This window comes from Vicia villosa, unplaced genomic scaffold, assembly GCF_029867415.1.
Source record: "Vicia villosa cultivar HV-30 ecotype Madison, WI unplaced genomic scaffold, Vvil1.0 ctg.000114F_1_1, whole genome shotgun sequence".
Classification (NCBI taxonomy): Eukaryota; Viridiplantae; Streptophyta; class Magnoliopsida; order Fabales; family Fabaceae; genus Vicia; species Vicia villosa.
The window spans coordinates 169147-185776 of NW_026705022.1; the positions used below are offsets into that span (position 1 = coordinate 169147).

General features: G+C 35.4%; 1 long non-coding RNA gene across 4 annotated transcripts; it reads right to left on the reverse strand.

The window, feature by feature from the left end:
• Positions 1-770: 770 nt before the first annotated feature.
• LOC131624334 (uncharacterized) lies at positions 771-16600 on the reverse strand. 4 transcript variants are annotated; one of them, XR_009290570.1, is made up of 3 exons: positions 15194-16345; positions 2537-3196; positions 771-1003 (listed from the first exon to the last, which is right to left on the reverse strand). It is a non-coding gene; the product is annotated as an uncharacterized LOC131624334 (long non-coding RNA). The 4 variants fall into 4 exon arrangements; XR_009290572.1 differs by lacking the exon at positions 771-1003 and having other exon boundaries at positions 2466-2677; positions 2761-3196; positions 15194-16341; XR_009290571.1 differs by lacking the exon at positions 771-1003 and having other exon boundaries at positions 2466-3196; positions 15204-16600.
• Between the last annotated feature and the right edge of the window lie 30 nt (positions 16601-16630).

The window sequence follows — 16630 nt, forward strand, 5'->3', positions numbered from 1 at the left end:
AATGCATCGCGGAAACGATCCCAAGTAACTTGAATACCTTCCTCATCAAATCTTTGAGCTATATTGCCCCACCAATCCTCAGCTTCCTTTTCCATCATGTGAGTACCAAACTGCACTTTCTGAGCATCGGTACAATTCATGACTCAAAAAATCTTCTCAATCGCCTTCAACCAAGCTTGAGCTTTATCCGGTTCATGCTCACCCTCAAAGATAGGAGGATTGTTCCTCTGGAACTTCCCTAAAGCACGGTACTCATCATCATCACCATTCCGATTTCCAGCATTAGCTTGAGGCATTTGGCCAAGAGATCCAGCCAACATCCTCAATGCATCAGCAATGGCATCATCATTCCTTCCAGCAACCATCGTCCTACGACAACCAACAACCCAAAACAAACAAAACAGTATCGATCGTGTCAGATACACAAATCTAATACAACGGAATTAAAGACATTAACGACTCTGACCAACTGGTCAACCAGGCTCTGATACCACTAATGTAACACCCCTTTTCTAACCCCAAGTATATCATACAATCACACAGAGTAATCATGCATAAGGAAAAGGGAGTCACATGTTATTTTCATCACAATGAAAACCTAAAGCAAAACATCCAACATTATTAATATGCAAAGATCATATTTGTAACACAATGTAAATCTCATGCTTTCATACATTATGCATAAACGCTTGCGGAAAACAATAGAATTGCTATTAAAATTTCAATGAATATATCCCATACTATATTCATCTACCAATATCGAATTAACATTTAAATCCACAATCTTGGCCACATAGCCTCAAACAACATATCTGGGATCTCAAACAAATACATCTGAATATCCAACAAAACATAGGAAATAACAATATCCAAACATAAGCATAAGTCTAAATAAAATCCCCCCAAGTGTTACATGATCAGAGCATATGACTCACTACCTAATCCAATAACAACTCAGGAGATCCTCGGCTAAATCCTCGGACAAGCTACTACTCGTCGGAACCTGCACGTTATCAACGAAGGATAACATTCAAACAGAAGGGTGAGAATTCAAATTTTAAATAGAAAATATAATAATGGGAAATGCAACATAAGTAAGCATACATTTCGAGAATTCATCACTCTTCACAAAACATGTATTTATCTCCAATATAAAGTTAACATGTTCAACTCAATCAATCATCACAATTAGTTCACAACCTCATATATTGCAAATTTACATATATACACATATATCGCTCATACCTATATATTTCACATTTCACCTCAAACATGTATTAATCACATATATCTCCTTCTCATCACATTCTCTAATTCATATAAAATGATTCATCATTCCACATACATGCATATCAATCAAATTCGCATCCACGCATTCATACCACATAATCACACATAACAACATTTCACACCGACACGTGCGACTCAAGTGTGACTCTATGTGATATGCATGTGGATCCCTCCGTTATCATTTCCGGTCATGCCGATTGTCATTCTCTCTAGACTAGATAACCACCTCAAAGCCCCATACTCGTTAAGCTTTCAAACTCCGTACTCGTTAGGTTTGGGACAAGTAAATAACCTTCGCGAGATTACCCAACATTTACACTTTCAAAGACTCATGCTTGTGTACATGTGCAACAAAACAAGACTCATGCATTTAAGACGATCTCTCTATCTCTTAAACTACACAATCACATCTTTCCAACCTTGCACAACATTACACAACATGCAATTCAATCCAATCTCAACACAATTATCATTTAGCATTCCATTACATAATACATTCAATTACACCTCACACATGTTATTTAATCAATTAATAACACATATCGAACATATAGAAGTAATAGGTATGCAAGCCAAGTCTTAAACAAACAAGAAAATATTTTTGAATATAGTTCGCACCGCCAACCCTTGGTCGCGTGTTGGAGCGGTAAAGCGGCAAGCAACAAAAGATTTGGAAATATTTATCCGGGAATTATCGTGTCCACAGAGATTGGTGATACCGAACTGCCGTTCGACGGATTCTTAGTTCTTGAGTTCGGGTTAAATGGGTTGAAAGTAAACAAGGAAAATATAAGATATGAACATAAAATAAATTCATTCTTGATAGAGAATAGCTTATATGGTTTGAATCTAAACTACTCCTCACAAAATTAGATTTATCACTCCACCGTACTCAATCTACAATACTCGTCAGAATCACCACATATCCCTCACATCAATGTCCATTTCTGCAACATCGACGGAAATTCAACTATATTGCTCTTTCGACGATGTCTCAACCGATCAAACAACACAGAGACATTAAACTCAGATATTATGTGGATGTTAACCCAAATCCTATGTCTAGAATCAAAAGCTAACAGATATCCCCCTAATCAAGATTTGTGATGTCTATGTCTACAACAACATAAATCCAGAGCATTTAAGCAAAAAGATCAAGGAAACACCGATTAAGATTTGTAAAGCAAATATATTATACAACTAGTACAAAGAGTAACAAACATCCATGTGTTTAGAGTAAACTTACAAACAAACCCAACAAAAGTGGTTACAAAGAGAAGAGGAGGAGAAGAAAACCAAATCTTTCGCAGTGTCAATCACGATCAATCGAGCTCCCGACCAAGAATCTTCCGATTACAAGCCACAAATGTTGTTTTCTAAGCTCAATCTACCAAAAAATGAAGGTTGATGAGTTGGGGTTCAAAAATACCCAAAACATACCTAAAAAATATGATTTTACAACATATATACCAAAACTGAAGTCGCGGACCGCGCTAAGCGCGCCCACCGCGCTAAGCGGGCTGTTTTTTATTGTTCTTAAGCCGCCAGACCGCGCTTAGCGCCAAAAACCCGCGCTAAGCGCCCAACTCTCTGCCAAACTTGCTCAAAAATGCTCCCAGACCGCGCTTAGCGCGGTCAAGCCCGCTTAGCCCGCTCAACAGAACAGCAAATCTTGTTTTGGTCATATCTTGAGAACCGTAACTCCGATTTACGCCCGGTTCGAAGCGTTGAAAAGCTTATTTCATGCTCTATCTAAAAATGACAACATATCAACCAAATTGGTGATTTATTATTATTTGGTTTTGAGCTTTATTCGCCGAATGAATTGATTCCGCCGCTCAAAATCGCGCGTTTGAAGCCGTGTCTTCGCCACGTTATTGCTCATGCTCCAAATACGCCTCAATACCTACAAAATGAATAGAAAACTATCAAAAAGTATAAAAGTATATGAAGATACATATATTCACAAAGTATACGTATTTATACACAAAACGGGGTATTATTCGAACGGTATTAACAAAAAGTATCGATAAGTGCCACTATTTACATACACAGAATAACTACAATTTGGCACTTAACATCGCGCCGCGAAGTAACAGACAGAAACAAGGTATCTCAAAAATGCATTCAGTTCGCGCCGCTTCCACATGTGCGCGCCGCGAAGTACAAGGCAGAACCAAATCATTTCAGAATTCATTCAGTTCGCGCCGCCACCTCTCGTTCGCGTCGCGAACACAACGCAGAATGAATTCTCTGTGTAAACTCAGCACAGTTCCCTCTTTTTCATTTCATTACTCAATTCACAGTTCAGTTCATTATTTGCACACGAATTTCACATACATAATATACACATAACACATATGTATCCTTAGATTCATCAAAGTTTCATTAATCATGCAAATTCATGAATTTCACCCAAATCCCAAAGTTAGGTTTTTACATTCTTTTCATCCAACATGTTATAAATCAAAACCCACCCATAGAATCAAGTAAAGAATCATGAATTACATGTCATTTCTACTCATTCCAAGCATAAACAACATCAAACAACACAAATCTCATAGATTATGAAAATACCCAAAGTGAAATCTCATGTTTTAACACATACAACATTACCCAATCATAGATTCTACAAGAATTTGTATTCAAACCCTTAGCTCTTGAATTTCTCCTTCTAACTTCAAGAATCTACAATCCTCTCCTCTTCTCTCTTCTACTCTTTTGCCTCTTTTCTCTTCTCTACTTTTCTTTCTATCTTTCTATCTAATTTAGGTTAACTCATAAAATTCTCTCCTAACTCTCATTATCTCATTGGGCTTTACCCACCTAGTACTCTTTCTCACTCAACTAAGCCCATTTAACTAATTTCAAATAAAATTCTACCATTTATTAATTAGCTAAATAACATATTGTCACCCAATTAAATAATTATCGCGCAAACAATAATTAAATAAAACACATAAACAATTATCAATTATCAAATAATCCTAATTAATTAAATCTAATAAAAATAGAATGTTACAGAGTGGATTGAGTTTGGCCGGGAAAAAAAGATTAAAGAATGCAAGTTAGGGGTGTTTTGGTTAGCCACCTCGTGGGTGATTTGGTTGACAAGGAATGAATTTTGTTTTAACAATGAAGTTTGGAATATTAATGATATGGTATGGCACATAAAACTTTTGGTTTGGCGGTGGTCTTCTTTCGGCGATATTACTCATTCCAAGTATAGCTTTTACGATTTTATCAAAGATCCTTGGTCTTTCATGTCGTAACTTTATTTGGTTTGTAACCTCGTTTTCCTTTTTGGACGGTTGTTGTCCGTTTTTGTGTATCAAGGTTGGAGAACCCTTAGTTCTCCCGTTAATATAATTCCTTGCTTACTCAAAAAAAACATCCTCAAAATTTCTTATAATGAGTAAAAGAAGAATAATGATAATAGTTAATATTAATGTCCGGTATGAATTGAAATGAAGTACATGCGAATTTCTTGATTATGATATTTAGAGATGGGAATAGGTCAGGTCGGTCTACAGGGACCTATAGCGTAGCCTATTTAAGGCTAGACCAGACCATGCCTATTTGATAAAAGGTCAAGCTTAGGTTTTTTTAAAAAGCCTATTTAATTATATAGGTCAGGCTTAGGCTATTAAAAAAGCCTATGAAGACTTATAGGTCGGTCTATATTTATATATATTAAAAATAGTCTAAATAAGTTGGCCTATATATGCATATATATTAGAAAAATGCTAAATAAGTTGGTCTATATATGCATATATAGTAAAAAAAATATTAAATAGAATGACCTAAATATTCACATATAGGCCGACTTATAAGGCTTCTAAAGTAATACAAATTAATTGAAAACCTTAATTAGAAATAGACTATAAAATAGGCTTTCAGGGCATGGCAGACTTTTAAAAAGGTCAAACCAGACTGGAAAAAAAACCTATAAAAGGCCTATAATTTATTAAGTATCATTGATACTAAATAAATTAGAATTTTAAAAGAGAATTTTCAAAAAAAATATTGGGGTGAAAGCCACTTAGGGGGGTTGATACTTAGATATTAGATATTGCAAAATAAATTAAAATGTTAGAATTAGAAATAAAAAACGTAAGTGATTAGAAAAGAAAATGAGATATGTTTAAAGAGACTTTGAAATACGGAGAATAGAAAATAAAATATGAACAACAAAAAATAAAATAAAAAAAGAAGGAAGAAATCGAGGATGAAGAAGATGGGGGTTTCAAATCAAGATATAATTAGTTAACAAAGATATCTGGGTCAAGCCATTTGTATTGGTTCTACAAACAAAAATAATCAAGAAATTTGTTGGCAAATCCATAACTCTTATCCACACATGTTTTTAATTTTCATTAGTAAAAAATGTGTAACACCCCATACATATATGTCTAGAATAATACGTAGTGATATCATATATGATACATGAAAGTATAACATAAGTAATGTAATCAGGATAAATATTAGTATATGGTACAAAAATCGGATACATCATGGCCAAAATACAACAGAATTTGGTGGTGTTAATACATAATCTCCAAAATGATAAAGCTAAAAAGTTCAAAATACAGCAGAAGAACTGCCACTGAAACATCTCCAAGCCAGCTAAGACATCTTACCCTTACCTTAGTCTTTCCTAGAGCTGCTTGAAAATAATCAACAACGTTGGGGTGAGATTACTAAGTCTCAGTTGACCCCTCTATCTTATGGGTCATCTCGGCTGTATAAGGTATACCATCTTTATTCAGATCATACCATTGATCCATGGTTTCTTTACTTATCAATATCAAGAACATAAGTAATAAGTAACACGATATTAGGATTACATTACCATCCTAATTATGGAATTGTTAGATCCACTCTAACATTGGTGTAAATCAACGTATGTGTATGATAAGCGCCAAATTATAGTTATTTTTGTATATAGTTTTACGACACTTATCGTCTCTTTTTCCTCAACTTGTGCGTGAATGCGTATGTTTTTTGTTATATTTCTACATATTATGTATTCTTTAGTTTTGATTCGTTTTTTTTTACCGTTTGGCCATTTTTCATTCATTTTATAGGTATTGATGCATATCGGAGCCTCGAGTAATAAAGTGTCGAAGGCATGGCTTCGAATACGCAGTTTTGGAGCAATAAGTAAGTTTTCTACTACCAGGCTCTCTAAGTGAGATTTGTAGCGCCCTATGACCTATTTTGACCCCTTGGCAGTGGTTGAAGCTTCGCGATCTCGCTTAGCGAGCTCCATCTCGCTTAGCGAGATCTGCTGAATTTTGTTTTTCTATAAATAGATTCTTTCATATTTTTAGGGTATGTTTTGGGGGTTTTTTGTCCCAATTCCATCACTCACATTTTTATGTTAGATTAGCTTAGAAAACAACTATGGAGCTTGCATACGGATGATCCGGGATGGATTGATCATCGATAGGAGCTGACAACTCGTGAGATATTTTATTTATCCCTTCTCCTCTTTGTGTATTTCTCTTTTGTTGGGTTTTATTTGTATATTTACTTTGAACCTATGTATATTTATCGCTCATGACGTTGTATTTAATCTACTTTACAAATCTTTGTCGATTGTTATCTTAGATTTTTGTTTTGTGCTTGGGGTTTGGGACGCTATAGACATATATTGCTCGAATCCTTATATAGGATGATTATCTGTTAGTTTCTGGATTTTAGAGATATATTTAGAGTTGGCATTCAATTGGGTATCTGTGCTTAATGCCTCTGTGTTGGTTGTGTAGTGCTAAGAGATGGTCGACGCGAGTAACACAGTTGTCTTCTGTGTTGTTAAGGTTGGTGGAGAGATCGTCTATAAGATTATACAGTGGGTGTTGTGGTTGATATGTAATGACATTGATGAATATTGTATGTTGTGTATAATTGGTCGATAGGTTTAAGTTTGTGACGAGTAGTGTATATTCAGGTCTGATAAGTTATTCTCTCTGAAGAATGTATTTATTTTTCTATTTATATCTTTTTTACTTTTATATCATTCAAACCCGAACTCGAAAACATAGAAATTGTTGAACGGCATTCTAACCGATTATTCTCTATGGACATGATAATTCCCTGAATAATACTTCCAAATCTTTTGCTTTCCAATTTATTGCATCAATAGTGTATTTCACAATGTGCCGAGTAAATTCTGAATTAGTATATGTCATTCTACTTAGGCCATTCAAGCATACCTATGGTAAATATTCAAATGCTTAACTCCAAGAGAATACAAAAGCACACCAATCGATGACTTTCATTATTCTATGCCTTAGTTATTATTGTATATATCATTATAAATACTAGTATAAATTTTGTACTATAAATGAAAATAATAGTTATTGACATCCTCAAAAATTCTTATAATGAGTAAAAGAAGAACAATGACAATAGTTATTAATATCGATGTAAGGTATGAATTAGAATGAAGTACAAGTGAATTTCTTTACTATGATACTTAACAAATTATAACTAATAAGATAATTGTGAAAAAATTATTGGGGTAAAAGCCACTTAGGAGGGGTGATACTTAGATATTGCAAAATGAATTAAAATGTTAGGATTAGAAATAACCTAAAAAAAGTAAGTGATTATAAAAGAAAATGTGAGACGTTTGAAGAGACTACGAAATAGGGAGAATAAAAAAATAAAAATTGAACAACAAAAGATAAAAAATGGAAGAAATCAAGAATGAAGAAAATGGGAGTTTCAAATGAAGAAATATTAATTAATGAAGAATTCTAGGTCACCCCAGTTGTATTGGTTCTACAAACAAAAATAATCAAGAAATGTTTTGGAAAATCCGTAATTCTTATCCACACATGTTTTCAGTTTTCATTAATAAAGAATGTATAACACTCATACATATATATTTAGAATAATACGCAGTACTATCATATATGGTATATAATAAGTATCAGTACAAGGTACAAAAAACGGAATACATCATGGCTAAAATACAACATTTGGTGGTGCTAATAAATAATCCCTAAAATGCTAAATCTAAAAAGCTCAAAACACAGTGGAAGATCTACCTCTGAAACATCTCCAAGTCACCTAAGACATCTTACCTTTGCTTTTGTCTTTCCATGAGCTATTTGAAAATAATCAACAATATTGGGGTGAGACTACCGAATCTCACTGAGTCCCCATATCTTATGGGTCCTCTCAGCTCTGTAGGGTATACCATCTTTATTCTGATCATACCATCGGTCTATGGTTTCTTTACTTATCAATTTTAGGAACATACAAGTAATGGATAACATGATATCCGGATTCCATTACCATCTTAATTCATGAAACGCTAGATTCACTCTAACATTGGTGTAAATCAATGTGTGCATATTTCATAACGTGCCGAATGAATTCCAGAGAAGTATCTAACATTCTACTTAGGCCACACAAGCACGCCTATGGTGAGTATTCAATTGCATAACACCAAGAGACTACACGAGCACACTAATCGATGACTCGAGTGAGTATCCAAGTGAATTACACCTATATGGATACATAAGCACACATGTGGTGAGTATCCAAGTGCATAACACCTACATGGCTACACAAATACACCAATCGATAACTCAAGTAAGTATCCAAGTGATTTACGCCAACCAAGGATACACAAGCACACCTGTGGTGAGTAACCAAGTGCATAATGTCTAACATGACTAGAAAAGTACGCCAATCAATAGCTCAAGTGAGTATCCAAGTGAATTACGTCTACATGGCCACACAAGCACACTTGTGGTGAATATCCTAATGCATAACACCTACATGGATACACAAGCACGCCAATCGATAAATCAAGTGAGTATCCAAGTGAATTATGCCAACCAAGGCTACACAAGCACACCAATTGATAGCTCGGGTGAGTATCCAAGTGATTTACCACCTAGTAGCTTAGGCATTCTCCTTCATTCGAGCATAATAAAAAAACTACGTCCGAACTTTCAACCACAACAAACGGACAAACGGGGAAAAGAAGTGGCAGGACATCAAAGTCTCTACTATGTTGTAACTCTCTCTTTTATCTTCCCAATGCAACTAACAACGTCTCGTTCTGAATTATAGAGCTCAATCTGTGTTCAAATTAGTAATATAAAAAATCTCAGCTTTAAAGGCTCGCTTAGCCACTCCCAACGAGATCCAAGCGAGACCGTCTAGAACTGAAACTTTTCCCAAAAAAGAACTCTTGCTTTGCAAGCTCTGGGTCACTTAGAGAGTGAACCCAGAAATTATTTGTATCTCATCCATGAAGGCTCGCCTAGTGATCCTTGGGTCGCTTAGCAAGCAAACCTAGAAAGTTGAAAAATACCCATGCATGCAGGCTCGCTTAGCCACCATAATTCTCGTTAAGTGAGGATAGCAGAAAATGCAAAAAAAAAAAGCATTCAAAACTCAACCGATTATATAAATACTACAGACATGGATCATTTAAAGGAAAATTTTAAGTGGAGCATGTAATCAATACCAAGCATCATGTTTAAGCAAGTAATTCATATAACTGACATGATTTCAGGCAATATCACCCAAACCCTCCCATGATCATAAAACCCTAGATTTCTAAAACCCAAGTCCTAACTAGAGAATCACCTTTAGAAACTAAAGATCAGAGTTGGACAGAGGAAGGAACTGATGAAGCACACTTGGAATGGTTGAAGATTATGAAGAATGAGAGATGGGCTTGAAGCCTTCTTCTTTCTCTCTTTTCCACTCTCATGGCTCTCTCTCTCTCTCTCTCTCTCTCTCTCTCTCTCTCTCTCTCTCTTGCTTCTCAATTCGGAATTTCAACAAGCAACGATGTGGAATTAAGAGAAGGACTTGTGTCACACAACTATTTAAGGGTGAAGTTACCATTTTCCCTCAACTTGTTAGTTGGTCATTGTAACCATAAATTCTCAATTATTCAGGGCATTAGTATTACTAATCTCCTAATTAATCATACTAATAATTCTTTAAAGTGTTAATTAGTCGATAGTTGTGTTGAGATATTACATCCTCCCTTAAATAGAGTTCGTCCTTGAATTTGCATGGTTTACTTGAAAAAAGATAAGGGTACCATTCTCGTATTTTTCATTCAAGCTCCCAAACACCTTCGTCTGCGACACCTTGCAAAGAACCTTCACAAGAGGTATCTTCTTATTTCTCAATGACTTACTAGCATACTCCATGATGTGGTTGGGTAGTGGTTGAAATAATAGATCTGGTTTCACTTCAACTGTATCCAGGAGAGTAGGATGAAAGGAATTCAATACGTACTTTCAAAGTTGTGACACGTGAAATAAATCATGTAACCCGGATAGGGAGGATGGTAACGCCAACTGATATGCTACTTTGCCTACCTGACTCACAATCTGATAAGGTCTCACATACCTCAGCCTAAGCTTGTGCGTCTTGAACTATCCTTTCAACCTCAACCTTGGGGTAACCTTCAAACACACATGATCTCCTTCTTGGAATTCCAAAGGTCTCCTTTGCTTATCTGCATAACTATTTTGGCTATCTTGTGCTTTCCTTATCTTCTCTAGGATCATCTTGATCTTTTCAATAGTCTCCTAAATCATCTCAAGTCCAAGAATTCCTTTGTCACCCACTTTGGACCAACATAGCGGTGATCGACACTTCCTCCCATACAATACTTCATACTGAGCCATTTCAATAATGGCATGGTAACTGTTGCTATAGGAAAATTCTATCAATGGCAAGTGGTTTTTCAAACTTCCGCCACTCTCTAAGACGCATGCCCATAACATATCCTTAATGGTTTGAATCATTCTTTTTGTTTGTCCCTCACATTCAGGATGATTATCAGTATTCAAATTCAAACTTGTTCCCATATCCTTATGGAACGCTCTCCTTAATCTCGAAGTGAACTTCATATCTCTATCTGATACAATGTTGGATGGTACACCATGTAATTGTATAATCTCTGCCACAAATAACCTTGTGAGGTTAATGACCTTGTAAAAAGTCTTAACTAGTAAGAAATGGACTGACTTTGTCAATTTGTCCATTATTTCCCATAAAAAATCATGTCCATCAAAAGTACGAGGCAATTCGATAATAAAACCCATATAAATGTTGCACCACTTCCACACGGGTATCTCCAATGGTTGTAACATACCGCCTGGTCTCTAGTTCTCTATCTTCACCTGCTGACAAACAACACATTGTGCCACATACGTCGCAATGTCTTTCTTCGTACCAGGCCACCAGAAGTTCTTCTTCAAATCCTGATTCATCTTCGACGAACCAAGGTGAGTTGAGAATTACTCTGATAGGCTTCGTCCAAGATCAATTTTCTTAACTCAGAGTCATTGGGTATGCAAATTCTCTATTTAAAGAGAAGGACTCCATCAAGGGCTCGAACAAAATCAGGTAGGTCTTCGTTGGCTTGTAATTATACATCAGACCATTGGGTCTTACAAATTCTCTCTCTCAAATCACTTTTGATACTCAAGTTACTAATCAACACATATGTCGGAATCCATATAAATAGGAGATCAAGATATCAAAATTTCTCCATTAAATCATGCTCTAGTACCATCAATTCAGTGGCATACATTTTTTTTCTTCTCAAGGCACTAACCAACTTATTAGCCTTTTTTGGATAATACTTCACTCAAAGTCATAGTCCTTAAGATACTTCATCCATCTTCTCTGACACATATTTAGTTCCTTCTGATCTAAGAGATACTAAATGCTCTTATGATCACTAAACACCTCTAAGTGAACTCCGTACAAGTAGTGTCGCCACACCTTGAGGGTGAAGAAATAGTAGAAAGTTCAAGATAATGGGTAGGATAGCATTCCTCATGAGGTTTAAACTGTCAAGAGGCATAGGCCGCAACCTGCCTATTTTAATACGGCTGATTTAGATTAGGAATTACTAATAGCGGAACAGTGGTCAAATTCTTATTTATTTTCCAAAAACATTGTTCACACTCGGATTCCCATCTAAAAGTAACCTCTTTCCTAGTAAGTTCCGTCAACGATAATGCCAACTTAGAAAATCCCATAATAAACCTTCGATAATAACCTGCTAAACTGAAGAAACTCCGGACTGCAAATGCATTCTTTGGTCGCTCCCAATTTATTATCTCCTCCACCTTTGATGGATCTACAACTACACCTCCTCCACATATTACATGACCAAGAAATCTCACTTTGGAAATACAAAATTCACACTTGTTAAACTTTGTAAAAAATTGCCTCTCTCGGAGAACAGATAACACAATCCTCAAATGCTTCATGTGCTATTTAGGGGTGTAGGAATATATTAAGATTTTGTCTATAAAGATCACTACAAATTGATCTGTCTAGCAGCGCCGACCAACAACAGGACCTCTCACCTCACGTAAGTTGGTTCCTAAAACGGCCTTAAAAACTTCTATACATGACTAATCATCATCGTGGGCTAGCCCTCACCCCTAAAAATGTAATATACATACCAGGTCCTTTAAGTCTTCTTACCCTTGTAGGGAGAACACACACACCAGATCTTTTTTGAACAATACAAAAGTATTTGTACTCATGGTCGTTGCTCGGTTCCTTATGTCGTGTAAAAACTTCATTCGAGGTAAAGGTGGAGATTATTTTACTCGTGGGTATGATAATGGTTGTGGGTAGAGGGGTTGGCCGACCCTAGTTCGGCTTTAGTTTTTAGATGATATATATGTTTAATGATTCATTTTATTCTCTTGTGTGTTCGTAGGGATAACTTTCGTGAAGGTTAGTGTTTGAACGTGTGATTGTCGATTTGTATGTTGGAGTATAATGTATAAAAAAATTATAATGTATTAGACTAATAGATGAATTATAATTTATCATTTAGAAATTGCTTTGAAGAAAGTAAACTTTAGATTTTGAATATTTGTTAGTATATGATTATTTGTAAAAAGAAAATATAATATCTAGTAGATAACGAAGTCAAATTGATGTTAGCTCTAAGTTGTAAAATTATTATGTAATGAGTTTGACAATGCTTAGCAAATATAGGATAAAAATATGGTTTGAGGATTTTAATTTAGGACTTTATGTTTAAATGATATTGTGATGTGTTATGTTATTTAATTTTGTAGCTATATTGTTTTTATGAGTCTTGAGTTAAGTAAACAAACATGTTAGGGAGGATTTTGTTCGAAGTAAAGGAACCAAAATACATAATTTTGAGTTCTGGCTATGTCCAGACGTAGTTGTCTCTGCTTTCTATAAGGTAGCGCGTGTTTTGTGTTACTACAACCTTAGCATAAGCTACGGCCAGGCCATAGTTGTTTCTATTTTTAGTATGAGGCATAACTAAAATTGACATAATTTGAGTTTGGTTGTGTTGACAACCGGATCGAACATCAACTAGATTATTAAAAATCAATGAAGTCGCCATCGATTGTTTATTTATCCCAAGAGACGGGAAAGGAAAACATCGAGTAAAACCTATAAGAGAAAACAAAAGAAAGGTCTTACGACCAGAGAAAAGGGTAAGGGTGTCGGTTACGCAAGGAGAAGGGATTAGCACTCCTCACGTCCGTCGTACTCGACGGGATCCGCTCTTGTTAGTCTAAGTCTAAAGGGTGTTATCTAAAACTAAAAGCTAAAGGAAAACGCGCAAAGAAAAAAAAAGAGAAAAGAAACACGGGGAAAAGAAAGAAATATTTACAAAGATGTGCTCGTTCGGGCCCCGCGACCCAATGCCTACGTATCCCTTTAAGGAATCAGAGCAGCCGTAGTTCGGCTTACAAATTTTTGTATGTTTTTGTGTTTTTTAAATGAACGATGTTAAACGTCGCATTCCACTGCTGCTCGACCTTTGGAGACTTACACAATTGTCGTGGAAAGGAATTAACATGTTCTTAAAAGAGAAAAGAAAATTGGAATTGGTTTGTATTTTTTGATGTAGATAATGGTGAATTAAAATCCCAATGCAAGGATACTCACCCTTCTCTACTTTTTTTAAAGTCTGAAAATTATTAAGTAAATTAAATGTGTTTTATGGTTGGGTATTTTTTAAAGGGAAATGTAGATAGTTGTGAACTGAATCCCAATGCAAGGATGCTCACCGTTCTCTACTTTTGAATAATTATTAAGTGTTTTAAAAGTTGAAAAGAAAAAAGAAAACTAAAACTAAAAGACGAATGGAGAATTCTAAATCCTAAAATTAAATTAATTCTAACTAAAATTGGGAAATTAAAAGGCTAAACTAATATTTTTGGAAATTTAATAATAGGAGAAAATAAAAGAAATCTAATTAAAAAAACATGTTTTGTATTTTTAATATTTGAAATAAAAGAAAATTTAATTAATAAAACTAAAAAGAACAATTAAAATAAAATGGGCTAGTAAACAGTAAAACATGAGGGTATGATAAGCAAGGGCGTTGGGCTTATAGAGAAACAGGCCCAAAATAACAAAATAAACTCAAAAGTGGGGGTGTATTCGCTGAACAGTAGTGTATGTGAGTAAATCGGGTTGGTAATAGCAAAACGGAATGGGTTGAAACAAATAAGGCCCAAGTCAAAAATTGGAAAACCCTAAAATCTAAAATGGGCAAAACCGGTCCGCCCCTCTCCCTTCACGCTCAATCTGCTTTTTCTCTCACTCTCTGGTTCTCCTGTTTCTCACGATCTCTCTCTGTTCCTAACTTCTTCGTCGTGAACAAACAACAACAACAAAACCTCTGTTCTTTCCGTTAATCTCTCACTCAGTTCCACTTCGCTCTCGATCTCATCCGCTTGTTCTCACCTCTCAAACTAATAAACTCAGTCATGCACATACCACAAAGCAACAACAATCTAAAGCTCAAGCAAAGCAATTCGATTCAAGTATAACAAGCACGATGATGAATCACAACAACAAACGAATCACGAAAATCATAAGGAATTACCAACTCGTACGTTAACGAGGTGAAGGTCCACGCTGGTATAATTTGTTTTTGATTCCTCTTCAGCTCTGCTCTTTCTCGTCGAAGTTGTATTCGTCGGTGATGATGATGGTTGAAGGAAATTTGTGAGTGGACCGTGAAGGTTGCGTCAGTGTTGTTGTTGATGGTTTCGTTGATGCAGGTTTGTGAGTTTGCTCTGTTGAAGGTTTGTGATGTGTATGATTTGGTCGATGAAAAGGAATGGAAGATTATTGGTTCTGTTGTGCTTGAACAAGGTGGATGAAGATGGTATGAGCGAGTTGGTGGTGTGATGAAGGAAACAAAATGGTGATATGAAGGTGTGAAGAACAGTTTGAAAGTTTTAGAGGGTGGGTTAAAGCTTGGTGTGGATCGATTAGTTTTGAGTAAATGAAGGTGAAAAGCTGATGAACATATGGAGTTTTATGAGGTGTTGGATGAAGGTTAATATGTAGTGATAGGTTAGTCCATTTTGTGCAGGAAGTTGAAGGATGATGGAGATTAGTTATGCAGATTGTGAAACTGTGAAATGATGATGAAGGAATACGATGGATTTGTATGGTGTGTGGAGCAGGTTCAGATTATGAAGGTTTCTTTTTGGCTTTTTTTTCAAATTTTTGAGGTTTGGAGGAAGAGTTCTAGAGATATTTGAGCAGAGTTTCTTTGCAAATTTCTTCCTCCCTTTGCTGTTGGTGAAAGTGTGGTTTTATAGATGAAATTGAATGAGGGTAGAAGAGAGAATTGCTTGAGGGAATTGGATAAGATCAAAGGGGAACATTTTCTGATCTTGGTACAGATTTGTTGGTAGTGGAATTGGAATTTGCAGGGTAGTGGAGTAGTGGAATGGTACTGAGTTTTTGTTTTCTTCTGTTTTTCTGGTACAATTAGTAAGGATGAGGATGGACATGGTGGTGCGAATTTGTTTTGCTGTACTGAGCAAGAAAACCGTGTGAAGCATTGTGTGTGGTCCCAATTTTTTTCTCTCAAAATAATATGGGCTTTGGACAAAAAGTGTCATTAAAAATCTTGCAGCAAAATGAATTGGACCAAAGACTTTGTATATGGGTCTTCATTTGAATTAAATCTTGGACCCAAAATGAATCTTTAATTACACCTAAATAAAATAAGATGACAGAACACACAAAAATATAATAAAAGAAAAATTGATTTTAAATTTTAATAAAAATTCAATTTAAAGGATTAAATCGAATTAAAATTAAAATTGTAAAACCGCACAAGGTTAGTATCAATGAATAAAAATACTGTTAAACTGAAAGTTCTATCAAAAATGCGCAAAATGAATATGAATGCATTTTTTTGTAATTTTGAATTAAGAGTTAGTAAATATAAACATGATGCAAATGAAGTGGAATCGTAGGGTAAAAATCAGGGTGCAACAGGTTGCTCCAATTAAGGTAGGGT